Source organism: Rosa chinensis, chromosome 4 (genome assembly GCF_002994745.2).
Source record: "Rosa chinensis cultivar Old Blush chromosome 4, RchiOBHm-V2, whole genome shotgun sequence".
Classification (NCBI taxonomy): domain Eukaryota; kingdom Viridiplantae; phylum Streptophyta; class Magnoliopsida; order Rosales; family Rosaceae; genus Rosa; species Rosa chinensis.
The window spans coordinates 51,293,217-51,316,115 of record NC_037091.1 but is presented as its reverse complement, the minus strand read 5'-3'; positions in this window follow the sequence as shown (position 1 = coordinate 51,316,115).

Below are 22,899 nucleotides of genomic sequence, written 5' to 3'. Positions count from 1 at the left end.
ATGAGGACTACCTTATCACTTCTGGTGTTCATTGCCTTTGTCTTGGTTTTTGCATCTCTGCAAGCTGATGCGAAAAGGCCGACATTGAAAGACAACCACCGTAAGCTGACTGATGATCGGCAACACAGTGAAACAAATGTTGTCCCAACGGCTGGCGTTGGCCCTAAAGACACCAAGGCTGTTGTGACCGATCAATGCAAGGGCTCAAGGGACACAAAAATGAATACCGGAGGCTGTAGTGGTACTAGTACAGGGTGAAGAACAATGATGATGAAGGTGCGAACCCAAGTTATGGAAATTACGGAGGTACCGGTTCGAAATCTGAGTCATCAACAGAAACTCACCGTTATTATTCTGGTGAATGCAAGCCCTGTTTGACACGAAAATCCTGTGTGGTACAAACTGTCTCTTTTGAGTGCGCGAGCGTGCCAGCACCGTGGGGTGCAGTCGTCGGGGAGTCCCTTGACCTGACTTCTTGATCAAGCGTTGTGGATGAGGAGAGCACCAACCTCGATACAAGGCTCTTTTCTCTGCCTTCCGGAAAAGGACTTCTTGCCTTACGGGTAAGGGCTTTGGTTGTGGTCTCTTGCGTTCACCGAATCGATACTCAACGTTGTAGGTTGAGCAGAGCAATCACTAGGAAGTTGGAGAAAGCACAGGGTTTTGCTAAAGCGTGACTTTAGCTTCGCTGGGTTGCGAGGGCGTTACCCTTGCTTCGCTGATAGTATCGGTGGCAATAGCACTAACAGTCGGCTCTTGGAGAGACTAGGACTGGAAGCACGGTTGCCGGGTTGGTTTGGTGGAGCTGACAGTCGGCTCTCGAGGAGACTGGGACTGGAACGTGGTCACCGGTAAGAGAGGTTGCTCCGGGGAGGCTTTGATAATCGTAGAGATTAATTGGAGAGAGTTATCCCTTTGCTGTGTCGTCTTTAGCCTCTATATATAGGTTGCTCGTAGATTTTCCTTCCAAATAGGAATGAAATACTATATTTTAGGCCACAGTTATTGGCCTTGAATCAAATCAAAACTCTTAATAGTTTTAATATCTATGATAAGCAATTAAAAGATTAACTCTGTCGTAGCAATCTTTTAGGCAAGGTTAATTACCTTTTTAGAGACCTGGATATAATCTTCCTCTTAGCAACGTAATTGCCTCAAGGACTGATTCTTGAATATTGCCTTCACGAGCACTACGTAGCTCGCGGCATGCAATCATGTATAATTAATGGTTCCTTCCATTTTATTGGCAGCAAAGAGTGATGATGGCCCACCAAACTAATCCTTCCTTAATTGTCTCACCATGCATGATATATATGTGAATATGTTAGCCACGTATTGACTTCTTCCTGTTGAGGATAATTATACCCTCCCTTATATGTTGCATGTCCAGCACACTTCTTAATTGCATGGGAGATCTTTGATTGCTTGCTTAATATATGTACTTGAAGAATGATAGCATTCCTCAGTTGATTAAAGCCACAAGAATCCTAACCAAAGGCATGCACTTAACCATGATTCCAACCTTAATGCGATCTCTTTTGCTAAATATACTTCGTCTTCTTAGCCAAGTAAACCACCATTAATTATCAAATATCTTGATAATTACTACTAAATCAATAAGATCACGATTTGCCTTAATATTACTTGGTCTCTAAGTAGGCTTTATTTAGCCTCAAAACAATATTTTCCGAGCTTATCGCAAATATATGGCTTGGGCCACAGATATTGGCCGGGTCTTCTTCGAGTCCCCCTTGTCGGGAAAAAATGTAATTTTGGGTTCAAACAAGCCCAAGCACTAAGATTGGGAACTTTCGATTAAGGGCCAGGATTGATGGTTCGAGCTAGCTTGCTTATGTAAAAGTGTAAATACATAATCTGGTGTTGCTCTATATAGATTGATTTTCATAAATAAAGTGGAACAATGTTGGCAATATGCTAACGAGCTAGTAGCCGAAACATGCGCGCACCCGTCTGTGTATGGCACAAGCATTTGATTTCACTATGTATTGCTGCGCTTGTTTACTGTGATTGCTCTTTGGCTGGTTAGGCCTTGTGTCTTGTATCTATTCTGTGCTGTCAGGTTCTAGGATTTTAGAAAAGCTCGAAGAATCATGAACAAGGTTGAAGAAGAAGATGAAACAAAGAGATCGAAGAATGATAACTCGTTTCTTTGATGATTCATGCTTACTGAGATTAAACCAGGCAGTTTCATAAAAAAAAAAAACGTACACAGGCAAGACCAAAATTTTCAATTGAACAATATTATATCTAGACAAAAATACAGATTCTCTAGCTTCTACCCTTATTTGAATGTTTGTATCTATGTATTCTTATTATTAACTTATTTTCACTTGTATTTGTCGAAGGTTAATAAAAAACAAAGTATCCACGTACAATCATCATCTACAAGTTTAAAAATTTCTTGTTTCTAAAAATTAAGTGAACATTTTGCCCTAAACCAACTAGGTTTGATACAAATTCTCATTATGCTTCCTAATTGTGAATATGTAAAAAATAATTTCTCATGATAGAATATATATAATAGGAAAATGATTATCGGCTTAACTGGAGACATAGACCTTACCACGTCGAAAAGCAAAATCCAATGCAGGAGAACATGAGACAAGCAATCTAAGATCTAGGGAAACTTCATATCCAAGCAATCCCTCTAAGAACATGAGTTTTAGTGCTTACCTTAAACTTATACTGTACCCAAAAAAAAAAAATCTCATATCGTCGGGGTTTGATAAAAACTAAAAAATAGTGATATCTTTTACTGAAAATACCCATACATACATCTGAAAACATCGGCCATGAAGTGAAAGCACTAGCCGCTTCTGTAGTGAAGTCAATCACATTAGTTTTAATGCTGTAACATTGGACACTATCGAAGTATCAATAATATCACCATGGGTGATTTCTAAGTTTGGCGCAGTATTAACTCCTTCTCCACTCAGGAATCTGGCCACTGTTGGGAATCATATGGTGAATGGGATTGAATGCTTATGAGTTATGACATCAGACCAAACCTTCCCATGATATAATTCAGATATGAACAAAATGAAGTTAATTAACCAGAGTTTAGTAAACACTAAATATTATCTACCATTTACTTGGCTAATACAAGTAGATTAATTAAGGACCTCTGCTCCACTATCCCTCTTAGTGGCCACATCGATTTTGTGCGAGGCTCTTAATTCTAGCTCTTATACAAGGCGAACTCTTCATTCTACTAAGTATATTTAGAGATGAAACTTCTATCTCCAGCTGTTTTAGCTTTAGAAATAAGTTACACAACACTTTGTAATTTCTTTCAATATCATTGAAAACCCTCAACAAACTCCAGTTTTTTGGGGTTATCTGTTAAGGGTATACGAAATTATAAGAACAACACAGAAGTGAAGATTTAAATATTCGAATAGCAGTCAATATTGTGTTGCCCATTATTCATCATCAAGAAATTAAAGTCAACAATGAAATAATTAAATACCCTAATTATTAATCCGTAATCATGATTACTTCTTTGGACTTTGGTGGTGTTGTATATCCTCTCGACAGACATGGTGCCACAGCCTTCTGAATGTGATACCACCACTTTCATATATGCATGATCTGTTCTAATTATAGTGCTCAGAGCTGGTCCTAATTATCTGAGTCTCCAATTCCCTATAAAATGCAAACTTTGGAATCCCTTCTGTCGTATAGTTGTTTCTTCAGACACTGGACATTTCTCGAAACCTGCACGGTTTGTTATATCCTGAAGAACCCTAGATCTTAGATTGCGATATTTTTGCTGATAATTGTATTTTAATTTCTTGATTAATAGCAAATAATGTTATTCATTAATATTGATTTACTTACATGTACTTGTGATATGTGCAGATTCATTACGTACCATCATGAGGACCATACTTGTCATATGCGCTATTGGCTTTGTGTTGATGGTGTCATCTCTGCAAGCCGATGCTAAACGGTTTATTTTGAATGACCGTCACTTGGTTCAAGTTAAGAATGAGCCAACTCTTACTAGTGGCGGTGCAAAAGATCAGTCTCAGTCTCAGCCCCGGACCACAAACAAGGGTAGCAGCAACAGCGATGCTAAATATGATGATCTTGCCGACGATGATGCAAACGAGACTTATGGTAAGCATGGACATGGCTCTTCCGAAGGTGACTCTCACCGTTATTTTACCGACGATACATTCAGGCCCCATTAATTATCCACTGATCTGGAGCCTTAATTCATAAATCAAGGTCGTGGTGCAATATGTAAAATATATATAGCTTGTATCTGAAGTGTTTAATGAAGTGGACCTCAATAGCATGTAGCCAGATATCCAAATGATCTCAGAGGGCGCATGTTTGATTTCACCAGAATCTAATATCTGCTTTTTACTATGTATGTGTGTTTGAATTGTACCGTTTATGCTCATCTATTGATCACATCGTGTATCATATAATAAAAACGCTATGACTACATGCATGGCTAGTGTGCTTACCATTGTGTTTATGACAACTATGGATACAATATACATAACATTGCAAAGTTTGAGAAGATTGTTGAACTATTAGCTAGAGAAATTAACCAAACTAAATTTGAGCTTTTCATCCATAGTAAAGAAAATCTTAACTCCGACTCACTTACTTGGTATACTTTGACATCTAATTTTATCCAATGCATGTATATGCCAAAGCTTTGTGAAAATTTTGTTGTTGTTGTTTTTCTTTTTTGGAACAAGTTGTGAATACTTTGCTGATGAACCCAACAAGTTTTTAACCTTTATGTGTTTGATAATTATAGTTTTAAAAACAATTGTGTACCGAACAATTGAGGAAATATGAGACCTATCCTTGTAATTTTTGAATTCCTATTTTACATTGCTCTAAATTTTATGAGGTATGGTCCTTAATAATTTCTATAACACTGACTCTTTTAACTACTGAAAGTACTGATATCAATCAGTAGTACGTATATTTGCATGAACGTCTGTATTCAGCTGAAATAACAACTGAATAGAAACTGAAAGAACTAATAATGCCTTTACTAAATGAAGTATCACTGATCCCTTGAAACTAAGAGTATTAGAAGTACATGCCCCAAATTTCTCAACTTATTAATGAATCATGCAAGTTTGTTTTCCTGTCAAAAAAATGAATCATGCAACTGGCCACGTTGCAAACATGGAATCGAAGTTGGCCAACTTCGATATTTTGAATGTTTATGGTGTTAATCAAAACCTTCCCAAGATAAATCTAAGCATGAACAAACACGCAGTTATATATAATATATAAATAAACAAATACTGTTTAGAAGAAGGAACCCTAAACTGTAACACTTGGTTTACATATGTATACAATATACCCTAAACCCTATAACGTAATCTCCTGCACTATCCCCAATATAGCTAGTCCCATGTTGGGTTTATACAAGGACATGCAAAGGCTGTCCAGTATACTGTTCATACAGGCCTCCCTTAATTGTTTAGTAATGTCTGAAGAAGCAATGATGGGTGTGTTTGTTACAGGGATTGGATGAAATTAGACATCCTTATCTAGTGTAACACAAGTTAGCCCGTGTTTGATAACAATAGCGGGACTCTCTTAAATGAGACTCTAGAATCCCAAAAACAGGTCAACACCTTCTTCTAGAGTGTCGCCGGCCAAAAACCATCGGACTGTGGAAGCCAAAATCTCACTCTTCTACTCTTTGCTCTAGCTTCATGATTTTTTCTCACTTTGCTACTCGTTCAATTCGGTCCTTCCATCTCTTCTTCAGGTTCAATTTCTCTCTATCAACCCATCATCATTATTTCACTGATGAGTGAAAGCACTAAACTTTGATTCATTTGCGATAAGTCGTTGAGTTTTGGGGGGTTGGGAAAGACTCAATTGATATTTGGTTGTTGGCTGCAAGAATTGAAGAGTTTGAGACAGACTCAATTAAGTTCCAGGTCTGGGAGAGAGTTTTACAGTCATTTGTGTTTTTTGATTTACTTGCTTTTGCTTCATTTATGAGATTCAGAATTGTGTGTTGTGAATTGTAAGGATTGTGCATATAGACATCATAGAAAAACATTAGAGGATGTTTAACTTCCGAAAGCCTAAACGATAGGCTATGTCAAACTTCCAAAGTTCCTACTATGGTTCTGTTGGCTAAGTTGGTATATCCTTAATGGTGGAAAGTTAGTAAGTCAATACCACCGTTTCATACTTGCAAAGTTCAACAGTGAAAATAATTAAAAACCCTAAACGATAGGCTATTTTATACTTCCACAGTATAAAATGCGATCTTTGAGTTCTTCATCTTATAGATGCTGCTTCAGATCCATTAAATATTTCTAGAATTGCAGGGTATTCTATATCCTCCACAACCGTGAATGATCTTATTAGTTTCAATATTTTCTTAGTTTGGATCTTTCATTAGTATTGACTTACTAACTTTTACAGTTTACTCGTCATATATACGTCTAGATTGATTACCATCATGAGGACCATACTTACCATATGCTTCGTTGGCTTTGTATTGATGGTGGCTTTGTTAAGATGAAGGTTAATGATGAGAGCAAAGGTGAAAGCAAGGGTGAGGATGGTTGCACATCATCTCTTGAAGCTGGTCTCTGTGGAAATATAGCATTATAGCTAGTACGAATTCTGTGCTTAACAGCCCGAGCAACACTGTTGCACGTGGTCTTGGTGAGCTTAACCGCATCACAACCATCTCTGTCACATCAGAAGCATGACTCAGCGTCTCTTTGACCAAAGTTGGTGAGTTGCATGAGAATTCAATCCTGACCGCTCCATGTCATCCACATGTCATGATCTCGTTAGCTGATCAGAAGAATCCATATTACTTAGTTTGTTACTTCTGTTTACTTGCCTAGTATAAATAGCTAGCATCGGTTTTCATTGTGCAGTTGAGATCATTTTGTAAAAAGTTACTCAGTATCAAATATCATTTGCTTCTCTCTTTTCTCTCTATGAGCTTCGTCTTCCTTAGGTTAGGGTTTTATCTTTTCGCCATTGTTGCTGAGCTCCAAGCTTATATGATAATATACATGAATTTTAGCAGGCTTCTCTACAAGCCGACGGTAAACCGTTTGTTTTGCACGACCGTCACTTGGCTCAAGTTACAAATTATCCATATATGGATGAAGCCCCGGAGGTTCTTGCTAGTGGTGATGCAAAAGATTAGTCTCAGTCCCAGTCCCAGACCACTGATAACATTTATGGCTTATTGAAATCGAAACACAAAGAAACAAGAAGAAGAAAAACGAAGAAGAGTGGAGAGGAATTTAAGATTACATTGTTACCGACTTGAATTCTACAGAGAAAGAAACAGCCTATTTATAGGCAACAAATGCAAATTACAATACTACCCTTTTCATATTTCTAACACCCCCCCTCAACCATATGCTTGGGTACCAAGCATGATGGTTGGAACCCATGATATACTAGAACTGGTTCTTCTTCAATGCTTGCATAACCTGATGTTAATATAAAGTGTCAATTCTGCTTTGTTACTAGCTCAACATATTCAATAGCAGCTAAGTCATCCCAGCAATGGTATCCCAATAAGCTTCAATCAGAATGTAAGTCAACTCCCTGTGATCTGGTATAACAATAGTATGCACAACAGTAATAGTAATGGATTAGATGACAATTACACCAAGTTGGGAAGTAAGATTTGTAGCAAAGCAGGTCAATGCAAGCATCCACATCCCCTGACAAATTAGCTTCCATTTACATGTCAAACACCAAAAGAACTCTTGTGCTTGACAGCTTCACCAGAGGTCATTATCATTCTTCTACGAAGAGTGTCAATTGGGTAGGAAGCAAGACCAGCACCATTGATGACGACCCATCCAAAAGAAAAGCTAGCAAAGAAACTATCCTGCAAACCTCCCGTTAGGACCACAAGCTTGAGTGAATCATACAGTCCAAAGTACAAACCACAGTAAACAAGATACCAACAAATGATGTATTGAATCCACTGTATAGACCAACAATACCATCAGATTTCAATGTCTTCTTGTAGACATCAATCAGATCATTGGAATTGTCTTTCTCCTCCCTTCTTTGCAGCCTTAGACCCATCAGCCAATTGGGTACGGGCATAGTCCAAAGAGTAGACAAAGAAAAGAGAAGAAGCACCAGCTGCACCTCCTGAGGCCAAGTTACTAGCAAACTACTTCAAATAACCAAGTTATATATTATGAAGCAGAGACACCTTTTTCACCTCTTGCAAGCCATAGACAAACAAAGCAGATATTCAAGTTATTCACTACATCTATTGTCTTCTAGAATGAAAACCAAGAGTAGAACAACCACATTGCTGAAGGCAGTGAACACTGTAATCTTCATCTTCCAAGCCTGGTGCATTATCAAATCCAAGTTACACATGTGTTTGGAATGCATGTAAAAAGGTTCATCATGGTTATATGTTTATCTATCCTCTTCTCCAGTTAAATGAAACCCCTTAGATGCAGATTTTAATAGCAATGCATTTGGCAATTGGTCTTTATCGCCTTAGCTCGCCTTAGCTTCAGAACTCAAATGGTACTTTAGCTAATGAAGATAAGACAAGCAAACAACAAACCCACAACTCTTCAACATGGCTCTATTCACATAAAATAATCTTGCCTCCAACACTTCTGCATTACCCCAACATATATTACATGAACTTGTAAGCCGGTGCACAATAATGTTTCCATCCACATCCCAATTTGCTTTTTTTGACTCACTGCGATATTTTTCTTTTAGAAGAACAAGACATCTCCAAAGTTTTGTTATACAGAGAACAAGCAACTCCAAAAGTTATGTTATACTTCAAAGGTTATGTTATATGGAGGACTGGACATCTCCAAAGTTATGTTATACATCACAAAGGTTTTTGTTTAATTTGTTTTATGATCAGTAAGACAACACAATGAGTGGCTGGAAAACACTAAACAACAGCAATCAACCTTATGGTCACCAAAAGAGTCACCCCTAAGCAGTATAGTGCGGCAATAATGCAGACAGATGAATGAATCCATAATCATCAAGATCATATGTCAGAATAACACATCCTTATACCACCAAATGACAATTGAAGAATTTTCAAGTCAGGGCTATCAATGTATAGAAACTCATGCATATATAGCAACTGTTTGACAAAATGCACAAACTAGGAATTGGACTCCAGGCTAATGAACCAGAATAGCAAAGCTCCAATATCCATAACCATATTCTAGAGATTAGTGACGCATACCAGATGCTCGACGAAATGCTCCATAACAAGATGAGAAAATATGTGTTACCGAGTGAATAACCAAAGCAACCTTGATTCAACCAAGTGACGAAGGCAACACCTCAGTGCTCGATGAGTGAAGGAAGCAATTATGAAACCCTTGACTGAGCAAACTGGAGCAAATCACAGCAACCGAAACACATCGAAATCATAGATAACGGATGATGAGATCATGATCAAGCTTTGAGTGAGAGTCCATGGCCAAGGCTTCAAGATTCAGGTGAAAATGAATTTTTGGGAGTTAGGGTTTGAAAATGGGAATACACAGAATTGAAATCTAATGAAATTGATAAAAGCGGAAGCTAGAGGAAAAACGAAAGCACCTATACGGATGAAATAGTCCACAGGATCAAGAGTTGTAGCTCTCAAGAGCCGTAGCTCTGATGCCATGATAAAATTTATGGCTTATTGAAATCGAAACACAAAGAAACAAGAAGAAGAGAGTGGAGAAGAATTTAAGACTACATTGTTACCGACTTGAATTCTACAGAGAAAGAAACAGCCTATTTATAGGCAACAAATGCAAATTCCAATACTACCCTTTTCATATTTCTAACAACCACAAGCAAGCAGCAACAGTGATACTAAGCATGATGATCATGATAAAGATGATATGAACGAGAGATATGGTAAGTACGGACATGGCTCTTTTGAAAGTAACGGTCACAGTGGATATGGACCCGAATACAGACCAGATAAAGATGGCGCGCATTGTTAATTATCTACTTATCCTAAAGCCTTCATGAGTCAATGACGTTGTGTAATATGTATAAGGGTTAATTTTATAGACAACTACAAAGGACTCCCAGACAACACTTTATTTAACACAAAAGTCCACAACCTTTCTCCTTATATAATTAAGGACATACCCTATTCCTTTTTACCCTTTCACAATTTTTTACAGTATCAGCCAATATTTTCCGCTAAAAAGTCTTCACACAGTATCAGCCTAAGGACTAGCCTTCAACATGCCACAATTTCACCTAACGACTTCCTGTCGAAGCGGCTACTAACAGGGCGGAATCACTGCTGCCTTAGTATGATAAAGGGTTCAGTTTTTAAAACAAAAAACATAACAACTGCTACTGCTACAAACTGCTACTACTACTTTCAAATGCTGAAATAACAAAATATTTTTGTGACAGAGTAATGGGCACAAGCTGAATTTATTTATTCAAACATAAATACAGATACAGAACTCAGAGCCTCACTCTTGGGCAAACAGCTAGAAGCTGTTTTAGCTACTCATAACTGATTACAAGTACTTACTTGGAATAAGATGCACACTGCATCAAAAGACTTATAGAAAACCAGCTACTGCTGCTACTATGGCTGTCTTACTTCTTGAGAGAATATGATTATGCTCAATTTTTCTTGATCTAGAACTGATATGCAAATTTTCGAATGCCTTACAACTGAAGCTAAAGCTCCTTATATAGGGAGCGGAACTCAAACTAGAATTCAAAACATAAAAATGTACAGGACAACTCCGTGATTATCTGCTTTCTTGAGTGCTCCTGCTGGTGGAGGTCGGACAGGAAAAAGCATATACTTTACTTGAAATGTTTTTCACCTATCTTTTGAAAAGCAAAAGCAACTTTTGGGAAAAGTCCAAAAAATGCTTTCTACACCTGCTGCTTCACATGTTCTCGTCTGTTTCTGAGTTGTGGCAAAGGACAAACGAGTTGTTATCTGCCTGGGCCATACGAGTAATTGTTGCATTATCTTTGACATTTGTATCAACATACATCTTGTAGTGGTTGCCTGTTTCAAGCTTTTCAACCCACTGTAAGCATGCCAGTGTCGAATTTATCTCCTTTCTTGTGAGAGATAGGAAAAGGTCACTACTGACGACGTAAGGATGATCGTAAACAGTGATAATTGTCTTTTCTCCTGCTGCTAGGAAGGTATTCTTTGTATCTTCAGAGATGATCTTCTTGATATATTCTATAGACATGGCCTTCATCCATGGAATGCTTGAATTTGGCTGGCCATTGTATCCAACACAGGCAGGCTGAAGATATCTTCTTTGAATGATTCTCACATAATGATATGGAGAAATGTACTCAACTTCACCATTTGTCTTCTTTATCCATTCTGGTGGAGTGGATCTGAACTTCAGTCTCAGCATACAGTCATTTTTTCTGACATTTTTGACTGTGTTTACAATGATAAGGGGCAGTCCCTTGAGATCATCATTTATTTTAGTCCATAAATTATGGACAAAACCATTTTCAACAAGCCAAAGCTTGTATTCTTGAGGATGTTCACTCTGAACATTGACCAGGTATCTTCCAATATAAGGTCCAGCAATAATGAAGAGGGTTGGAGGAATACATGCCTTAGAATTGTGGCTTCCGATCAGATTGTGGAATTCAAACCAATCTGATTCTGTTAATGCTATGATGGGAATTCTAGCACTTTCTGGATCTTCGAGATAGTGAATTTTTTCACTTCGACCAGCACTCTGCTGAATTTCTGCATTTTGTGGTCTAGCATTTTCATAGAGTTCTTCAGCTAAGGCAAACAGAGCTGGGAACATGAAACCACCGTTTCTTTCTTGAAAGGCAAATAAGAGGTTATCAAGGATTGTCTTCTGGTGGTAAGCTAGTCTCCTGCCAGTTCTGAACACAGGAGTATCAAACGTTTGCAGTTCATAATTAAAAACATTTATTACTCCAGTTGGAGTAGGTATGCTTTTTGGCAAAGCAACAGCCTTCAACGGTCTTGATGAGCCTTTAACGTCTGCCGTTTGAGACGGGCTAGCCAATCTTTTACCCTGGGATTGATCAGTTGTGGCTAGTCCTTTAGGACCTAGCAGGAATCTTTTGAGGATTTTTTCTTTGGGTTCCTCAGCAGGTTCGTGTTCTTTCCCAGTTCTTTTGCTTCTGGGGTTGCGACCTTCGTCGTCATCTTTTCGGCTAAACATCGCTAGTTCTCTGGTTAAGGCGTCTAGAAAATAGTTATTGTTTCCTGCAATTAATTTAACAATATAATCGTATTGGTTAAGAAACAATTGCCAGTTGGCTAATCTTCCTCTATCAGCAGTTTTATCAAGTTTAAAATTTTTGAAATTCTTTACTCTAGCACAATCGGTGCGGATAGTAAAGGGTTTTCCAAGAAAAGCTGGAGAATTTAAAATTGTTTTCTTGACAGCCAAAATTTCTTTTTCCCCTGTGGGATAATTCAGTTATGCAGGGATGAACTTGCCACTACAAAATTTACAGATCTTTTCAATGTTAGTTTCAGGAGTTTTTGCCAGGACAACACCAGACGAGTAATTATCACTCGCATATGTCTGGAGGATAATTTCATCATTTTCCTCTGGCTGTTGTAGAGGAGGGAGATTTTTGCAGAGGTTTTTTATCTGCTTCACAATTTTTTCATCATTTGTGGTGAAGTTCCATTTTCTCTTGGAACTGGTTTTAGGAGATAACATTGCTGTTAGTCCTGAGATTTTGGGAATGAAATCTCTCCCATAGTTTATGACTCCTAAGAATCTCTCTAGACTCTTAGCATAAGGAATTCTATCTGGGAACTTCCAGATTTTCTCAAGGATGTGAGGTTGGAGTTTTATTACTCTATTCTTGATGTTTATTCCTAGGAAATCAACTTCATCGAGGATAAAGAAGATTTTCTTTTCTCCTAGGATAATTCCGTGCTGAACTATCAGCTTTACAACCTCATGGAGCTGTTTCATGTGTTCTTCTCTGTTTTTGGAGAAGACCAGGATGTCATCAATGTAGACGACGCAGAATTCAGCCACATGCGTGAAGATGTTGTCCATCTTTCTTTGAAAGATTGAGGGGGCTTGTTTTAGACCAAAAGGCATTACTAACCATTCGTAATGGCCTTGTGGTGTTCCGAATACAGTGAGAGGAATACCCTCAGCATGCATTTTGACTTGCCAAAAACCCGACTTAATTTGCATCGAATTTTGAAAAAACTTTAGCTCCTTTGAGCTGGTTAATCAATACTCTTACTTGAGCAATTTGATAACCGTCTTTGACAATCTTCTTGTTGACATCTCTGTAGTCAATCACCATTCTAGCTTTTCCTCTGAGGTTTTATGCATGATTACTCACACAGAATGCAGGAGCATGATGAGGGCTAGTGGAAGGTTGAATTAATCTCTTGTTCAAGAGATCTTCAATATATTATCTGAATTCTTTTTGATCTTCCTCTTTGTATTGAGGAATAGCCTTGACATGACAGATGACATTCATATCATGTAATCTTAATTCACAGACCATTGGGTCTTTTTCCCAAAACTTCTGAGGATCTACGTCGATGTTCTGCTCGAGTAGTTTCTTGATTTTGTCAAGAATGGGAATTTTCTGAGACTCAAGCTTATTCTGAAAGTGCTTAAGGTTATGCTCATGAATGAAACTAGCTTCTTCATCTGCGCTAGTTGTTTCTTCTTCTTCTTCATCTTCTGAAGATGATTCTTCAACAAGTAGTTCTTGTTGTTGTTTGATTTGGAGGATGGTTTCAAATTTGGGTTTATAGGGGGTAAGATCACCACTATTCTGTTGCGATCTCTGATATTGTGTAGTAAAGTTTGGACCTACTACACTTTTGGCCTGGGTAAGCCGGTCTGCCCAGTACACCCTGTCTCCTTTTCTGAAGCCTATCGCTTCTTCATCTTGGATGAATCTTTGTTGGAGAATAAAATCATTTCCCAACAAGAAATCAGATCCTTGGCCTTCTGATTGCCAAAGAGTGTTGATAATAAATGTTCCTCCACCAATGGTGATATGAACATTTTTAGCTACCTTGTTCATGGTTAGGTGGCTTCCATCACACTGGACACCAGTAGCTATTCTTTTCTTATCTTCTTTCCAGAGTTTTTCTGGAATTGCAAATCTCTTTGCAACTATAAATCCTGATCCATTATCCACAAGGACATGTAGATTATATTTTTTGTGATTAGGGAATTTGAGTCCGATCTCTATGTAGTTCCTGTATCTACTAGTAGAGACAACTTTCGCTTGTTGAAGCTCATTTTCTTGAGCTTGTTCTTGAGGTATGAATGGTTTACATTCTTCTGGAACAGTTTCTGGTATTTCAACCAGTTCTATAGTTGTATCGAGTTTTTCTTCCTCGATTTTTTCTTCCTTTATTTTTGAGGAAGAGGATTCCATAGCTTCTTGGAACATCTTTTCTATTTCTTTCTCTTTTTTCTCAGTGAAATATTCTTCATATTCTTGTTCTACCAATTGGCTGACAAGGCCATTTTTGGTCTTTCTTCTTGCTTTAGTTATGAAGCATTCTTTGTGATAAGTCTTTTTTGACCTTTCACAGAACATAGGAAGTCCATTCTTTTCGTGACATAAGCAGTAGTCACAAACGATGTACCAGGGTTCACCTGGTAAGAAGACGTTATTGCTTCCGTCTTACTTTCTTCCTAGTTTTTGACATGTAGAATATTCATCTGTCTAGATTCTAAGTACTCTTCTTCAGAATCTATTTCAGAATCAGATGAGTATTCATTTTCAGACCAGGCAGAGTATACTGACCTGTCATCATCTTCATCATCAGAATAGGCTATTTCGTAGCCCTTCATATTTGCTGTTTCTACTATAGGCTCGTTTGTTTCAAATAGAGCTTCAGTAGATCTTTTACCCTTTTCTGGGCATTCATTGACATAGTACCCTTCAGCTTTACATAACCAGCATCTGCAAGCTTTCTTGCCTGGTTGAGTATTCTGAGGGTTAACTCAGTGATTCTTCTTTTTCTTGAAGAATTTCTTTTTAGGATCTTCATCCTGTTGTTTCTTGAAGTTGGAACTTTTCTTAAATTTCCAATCTTTTTTCTTTTTACTCCTTTTGAATTTTTTCGAATAATATTTTTCTTTTCTTTTTCTATGGAATTTTGTTTCATGACATCCCCAGTTGGTTGGCATGTCTAATATTCCATAACAGAAATTTTCAACTCCTTTGAGTTGTTTCTTGGCCATCTTAGCTCTAAGATTGGCTTTGCATTGTTCTTTTAGTAATTGCCTGATTCTGTCGGCAATTCCTCCAACTGAAAATCTTTCAATTGGTTTTTCAGCTATGATTTCTCTCACAGCTGTTCTCCATGGTTCAGGGAGTTTCCTGTGCAACAGGTTGACTAGATCAGTATTTTCTAGTTCGCCAATTGTACAGTAATATTCTTGAAATTCATTCAAGTATTCTTCAAAATATCTCATGTCACAGATTTTGAGAGCATAGATATTTGATTTGGCCGTTTCTTTAGCCTTCTCACTCAAATTTGAGAGATCTCCACAGAACTGATCATACACGGGTACTGCAAAATCATAAGGAGATTTTGAATTTTTGATTTCTTCTAGCCAGTCTTTCCCTCTGGCAGTTTCTTTGAAAGAGAAGTAGTACTTCTTTGCTACTCCAGTGAGAGTAGTTTCATAGTACACCTGAAGATTTGGTGCTTCAAAGTTTCCAAGGGTTAGAGCAGAAGCCATCATCAGGCTATCAGTCAAGAGTTTTTCTCTTGTCTAGAGTTTTGTCTAGATTTAGCCAGATACCATGAGTAGAAATTAGTCTTCTGGGTATATTGTCCTCTGGGACAAATCTTTGAGAATTTCTTTCTCCATTTTTACCTGTAGGGGCTTTCTGTAAAGGGAGTTTTATTTTTCCCTTTTCTCTTATGATGACTGTTTTGGAGTTTTCTCCTTCTTCCATTTCGATATCTTGATAGGGAAGGAGTTTTCTTTCCTTTCCTGGTTTGAAATTCTTCATTTCTTCGATTAGTTTTTCTATTCGTTCAGGCTCCTCGGAGGATTCTACTTCAGCATAGAGATCATAGAGCTTTTGTACTCTAAGCATATTTACTGGTCTGTTTAGATCAGTTTCCAATTCCTCTTCGGTGATGGACTCTGATGGTTCTTCAGAGTGTTTAGTACCACTAACACTAGCTTCTCTAGTGCTGTAGCTTCTTCTGAGAAGATTGTTGTTTATCCTGACATTTTAAGGACAAACGTCACTTTTTCTGTGATCGTCGAATTTTAGACTGATATCTCCAGTCTTTCTGCTTTCATATATTGCCGCTTTGGCATTTTTTGCTGGTTTTTTCGGACCAGAAAATTTCCATTCAATAGGAAAAGTTACTTCATTCCAAGTAACCTTGTGAATCTGTTGTGAATGGTTCTTCTGGCTGGTGAGGAAACCAGTGGTAAGACCTGGGATATTTGATATCCTGATTTTAGGTTCTACCGTGGTACTCATCAATTTATAGTATATTCTGTATACTATAGCCAGTTCTTGCATATCTTTTTTTATTGATATGCCATCTGTCTTGACTCTCAGTCTTAGACAGTGAGCTGCATCTTTCAAGCTGGATGCGAAATTTGGGAAGCAGTTGAAATAAGCCACTTGATTGCATAAAGATGCTTCAAGGGTTCCCAACAGACTAGCTTGAAAATCTGTCAGTCTATTGTCTTGGATGACACATAGAACTTAACAGTTTATGCCTTCTCGAGCCAAGAGTTTTATGCCTACTTGGACTGCTCCAATATGCATAAATTGATAATTTTTTGTTCTTGCTCGGGCAACTTCTGCAGGAGTGATCATTAATAGATCAGTTTCTCTTGTTGTGGAAGGGGTTGTAAATTCCAATAATTTGAAGTGGTGGCTATCCAACACATCAAATTTTCCCCTTTTATAGATTTGTTTAAAATCTAATTTTGGAATTGCGGAATTTTTTACCTCCTGTTCAATTTCGTTGAATTCGAATTCTTCAGCATTGAGGAGTTGTACTCCTTTCTTTTTCCTGAAGATGCTCATCATTTTGACATTTCTTTTTTCTTTCTGGTCTTCATACCGAATACTAGTTTGACTAGTAGAAGGTCCAAGAAAAATCATGTTTGGAACAGGATTCTTCTCAGGTTTTTCTAATGGTTTGAATCCACTAACTTTCTTTGGTTTTATTGTAGGCACTTTCTTGTCCTTCAGTATATTTTTCATAGAATCCAGCGTTTTTTGCTGTTCATTGATTTTTCTACTAACACTTGTTAGTTTTTCTTCTTCCGTTTTTGGAAGTTCTTTGATATAATCTTTTTTTTTTCCAATTTTTCTAATTGGTAGATTATAGCAGGTAGTTTTTCTAGATGATCTTGACATCTAGATAATTCTTTCAGCAAGATCTGATATTTCTCATCAAAGGATTTCAGTATAAAATTCAACTTCATTAATATTAAATCAGACATTGTCCCTATTCGGGGATTCCCCTTTTGAGCTATTTTACAAGTTCTGATACCAGTGAATTACGGATCTAACCAATGCTCAAATAATCAAGAGGTTTTTGTTCCTCTCTAAGCATACACAAGAGATTTTCAATATCTTGCTCAACTTTATAAATTCTTGTCTGGGTATGGAATATGATATCCCAATAGCAAGGAGTTTCTCTTTTAACACTATTTCTAAAGTCTTTTAATTTTCTCAACTTTTCTCTTTATTTCTTCAATTCCTTGCTAGTATTTTTACAGATAACATTTAACTCAAGTCTGTCAACGATTGGAATTATGAATAGTAAAAATAACTATTTACCTTCGAGTATAGAGGATGGATTTATACTTGTAATATGTCAAACAAACAAATTCAAAAGTATGGGCCCACTACGCTCCGTCAATTTTATTTTTACTGAAGGAAGAGATAAATGCTAAAGGAAAGTAAAAGACTCACTAAAGACAAAATGTCCTTAAGTGTAAACTTTTGTCCTTAAATGTGTAAAACCAAATGTTGAGGAGTTATTTGTGTTTTGAAATCTTAATAGGGGGGTATATGTAGTTTGCTATTAATTTTATCAATCTTTAGGGTCGATCAAATTTTTCATTAACAGAAGTTATCAAACTTACCAAAGAATCAAGTACCAGATCAGAGTTAAATAGCAGTACGTCATTAGTGTGATACCCGCAATTGATTATTAAATAATTAAGTTTAACAGTGAAATTAATTAAAATTATTGTAATCATAATTACTTCTTTGATGCTTAGAGCATCTCCAACGGTGGTGTCAAAATCCACCGTGGAGCTCCAACGGAAACAAAAGGCAGAACTCAGCCTCTTCAACCCATTCTTCAAATCCACCATGGATGACAATTCTTGGTTTCATCTGTCAAATTTGACAGACTCAGGTCATTTGTCATTTTATTTTTTTATTGTTTCTCCCCTTCTCCTCTATCGTTCTTCTCACTTTCGTGCTACCCAGATCTGACTATTCATGATCTTTCTTGTCTTTCTATTTCTTCTACAATACCCAAATCTTCATACCCAAACCTTCAAAAATTATTGATATCAAACGAAAAATTAAATTTTCATTCAGATTTGGGGAAAAAGAGAAGAAGAGAGTTAGAGTTTGGAGTTAGAAAGTAAAACTGAATAATTGGATTCAAGCAGCTCCGATCAGATCAAATCCCCAGCAATCAGATCATAGTAGTGTCGCCATGGTCAATCACAGTGTTGAGGTTGCGATTGTGTTTGCCATGTTGGAATCTGGGCTACTTGTGGTTGCTTGGATCTGTTCAAATTTGTTAAAATGGTTGCTTTTCTAATCGCCCAGAAAAGCTAGAAGCAGGGGACGAGAAACAGAAGAGAAGAAGATGGAGAGAGAGAGAAATAGTGTAATTGTGTTTTAATAGAATACATTATAATAATAATAAAATATTTATTTATTTTAACCTATGAGTTGGAGTGAAAAATTGTCAAAATTGACAATTCCTTGTCAGCTGTTAAATTTGAACTTACCTCAAAATTTTTGACCTCTCCGTTGGAGATGGTCTTAAGCCTATCGATTGACATGTATGGTGCCGGCCACAGCGTTCTGAATGTGGTCGGTGATCCCACCATTTCACCCATGCTCTATCAGATCCCACCATTTCATACATGACCCATGTAGACTATGACAATAATCGTAGTCAACGTCAAGGTCAAGGTCAAGGTCAAGGTCGAACATCTGAGTCAACAAACTCAACTAGTCTTTGCCAGATGTCCAAAGGTGATTGGTGACCAAGAAATGGATGTTAGAGAAATTGGTTAAGTCTAACAAAAGGTTGTTAAGTATGGCTTATGCCTTAAGCAAGTAGTTACGGTTAGCTCTATATAAATCAATGTAATGAAAGCTCTGTAATGGATCCCAGTACAACTCTTAATGAGAAATACCATCATCTTCTTCCTCTAGCTTTATGCTCTCAATTTCTCTTTCTCAAATCCCTAGATCTTTGATTTCAGCAGATCCCACATGTTATACTTCTAAAACTCTAAAATGTTATACTTCCAAAACTGTAAAAGCTAGTGTATGTAATACTTACAAAGTCCTAAATTAACCTGAGTCAATTTGGAACACAGTCTATATTATTTACTATTTAACTGGCTAATGTAGATTCTCTCCACTTGATCCATACCATTCCATTTGCCCATATATGGGCGCAACTTTCCTTCTACGTACAGTTCTACTGCAAACAGACCTTTTATCTCTAGCTATTTTTAGGGTTATCTCTTAAGCGTTTATGAAATTCTAAGAACAATGCGTACAGAAATAATCAAATCTGGTATAGTAATAAGAACTGGAGCAGTCAATATTGTGATACCCATCATTCATTATCAAGTAATTAAGTCAAGAACGAAATTAATTATGTACCCTAATTATGAGTCCGTAGTCAAATTTACTTCTTTGGTGGCCTTGTCTCCTCTCGACAGACATGGTGCCACAGCATTCTGAATGTGATACCACACCTTCACTTCTTTGGTGGCCTTAATTGTATCCTCTAGTCAGACTAGTGCCACAGCATTTTGAATGTGATACCACCACCTTCACATGTGCTGCTCTAATGAAATAGTGCATCTCAGTTGCCTATAAATTGCGACCTTTCCGTTCTTCAGATTATAAATTCTGCTTCAGATATTAAAAGGTTCTAAAAGTGCAGGGTATTATTCTATACTTCCACAACCCTAATTGATCTTAGTTTCAAGCTTATCTTGGTTTTGATATTTTTGTTCATATTGGCTTGTGTTGATAATAGCAATAGCAATTACTTTCATTAATATTGACTTACTTAATTACCTTTGCTTTCCATACGTGTAGATTGATTACCATCATCAGGACCATACTTACCATATGCGTCGTTAGCTTTGTGTTGATGGTGGCATCTCTACAAGCCGATGGTAAACGGTTTGTTTTGCCCGATCGTCACTTGGCTCAATTTACAAATGATCCAAAATATGGATCAAGCCCCTGAGGTTCTTGCTAGTGGTGATGAAAAAGATCAGTCTCAGTCTCAATCTCAGTCTCATTCCACAAGCAAGGGTAGCAGCAACGGCGATGCTAAGCATGATGAACATCATGAAGATGATATGAACGAGAGTTATGGTAAGTACGGACATGTCTCTTTTGAAAGTAACGGTCACGGTGGATATGAACCCCAATGCAAACCACATAACGATAGGGCGCATTGTTAATTATCTATTGATCCTAAAGCCTTTAATATGTATATTATGTTCAGCTTGTACGTAGGGGAACTCAAAAGCATTTGGCCAGAGTATCCAAAATTAATTATAAGGCACATATTCGTTTTCCCAGAATCTTGATAATTAGATGGTAATCAGCTTATAGTCTTTTACTATATATGTGTTTGAACTGTACACTGCTAGAAATCTGGCTATAGGACACCATCCATATATTATCTGTGTGAGTTAGCTACAATTGACACTGTTTATCACATTAGCCACTATGCAGCCATCCTTTCGATAATTTGATGTCAGTGGTCTTTACTCCAGTTTCTAAATGTAACATAATACACAAATTCATACAACGGTGTCTCGATTTCAAACAAAGGGAAAAGCTGTCAAAATCTACTCCGGGCCCACTATATTGTCAACTACTCTTCTCTCTTTCACACTATTCCAAAACTGTGGCAAAACTTGTTGGGTTGTTTCTGAAAATAAGCACCAAATTGTTTGGTGCCAACTTAGCTATAGGCTACTTTATTAAACAGATTATATAAATAAATAAAAAACACCCATTCAATAAAACAAAATATTATTATAATGAAAAGAATATACATCCATTTAGAGATAAATATCAGCAGAGTCAAAATGATATCAATATATACTTTTATTTAAGTGTATATACATCATAACATAACACGTACTCCAGAGTCCGAATCTATCTAAATAACCAAAACTTCTTAAATTAATACGTAAACTGTTAACAATATAAGCCTAAATTTCTGTTTTTAATTAGCTGATAATTAGTTGAGTATGCTAATTATGTTTATGCATGGTTAATCAGTTAGTGGCCTACAACTGTTATCCACGTGGCCTCCTCATATTGTCTCATGCCTTAGTATAAATATAGTAGTCCTCTCTCATCTTGCGTTGTAACAGAATAGCCTCATATATAGAATTTCTATTTTTCTCTCTCAAATATTCAAGTTCTCTAGCTCAGCTTTCATGTCATCAAGAGCCAGGTTCGTTTGGGGCTGACCTTCGGCGTCGTTTTCTGGCGGGGATTCTAGTCACCACTCCTCACATACAGTCTATTTTACAGTCACTTTTCAGATAAATTCATTCTAGATCTGAGTTTTCCTTTGTGAAGGTTGTGAAGTTTGATTACGAAGCTTGAGATATGTGACTTTGATACTTGTATAAGTCTTTGCGTACTCATTTATTGCTATTTTTCAGGAATTGAAGAAATTTGAAACCCTAATTCGATGATGAAGTATGCTCTAGCTCTATGTGTATGATTATTCACTGAGATTTCTGCATAGTAATTTTGATTCTCATAAGATCTAGCAAGTTTGTGAAAGAAATTAACTATGACTACCTCTGGTTCATCTTCTTCCACCACTACTCAAAACACTACTCACACCACTGTTTACTTGCCTAATATTCTACTAGATGAAAGTAATTACCCTACCTGGTTGTTTCGAATAGAGTCATTTCTTCGAGGTCAAAATCTCTTTGGTTTTGTGGATGGAACAACTCCTTGTCCACCACAATTGTTGTTGCCTCTTATGGAGTCACTAGTGTTACCTCTATGGAATACTTTATATGGAAAACTCAGGATCAAAGCATCATCAACTTGATAGGTCAAACTCTTATCCCTGTAGCTATGACTTATGCAGTAGGGAGTGAGTCTGCAAAACAAATGTGGGAGAACTTGAAGCTAAAGTTTGCTGCTCCTAATAGGCAGAATATATTGCAGTTGAAATCTAATCTTCAAAATTTAAGAAAGGGTAGTGATGACATAGAAACTTATCCGGAAAAAGTGAAAATTGCTAGAGATGCACTTGAAACAGTTGGAGTATTCATTAATGATGAGGATATTGTAGTCACAATCCTTAGAGGTCTTCCAGTTGAATTTGCAGCTATCAAAATAGTGATTTGAGCTCAATTTGTCAGCTGCTCTCTTGGGGAACTTAATACTCTACTCAAGGCTGCAAAAGTTGACATAGAGAATGAAAATCAGTGCTCCATTCCTCTTACTGCAATGTTGGCCAAAAACAGCTCTCTAGCCTCTTCTTCACTTGGAATTGGAAGCAGTTCTGCATCAACTTCACTCAATGTTCATACACCCACAATGCCTTCTTCAGTTGCAGCTCCTATCATATCCACC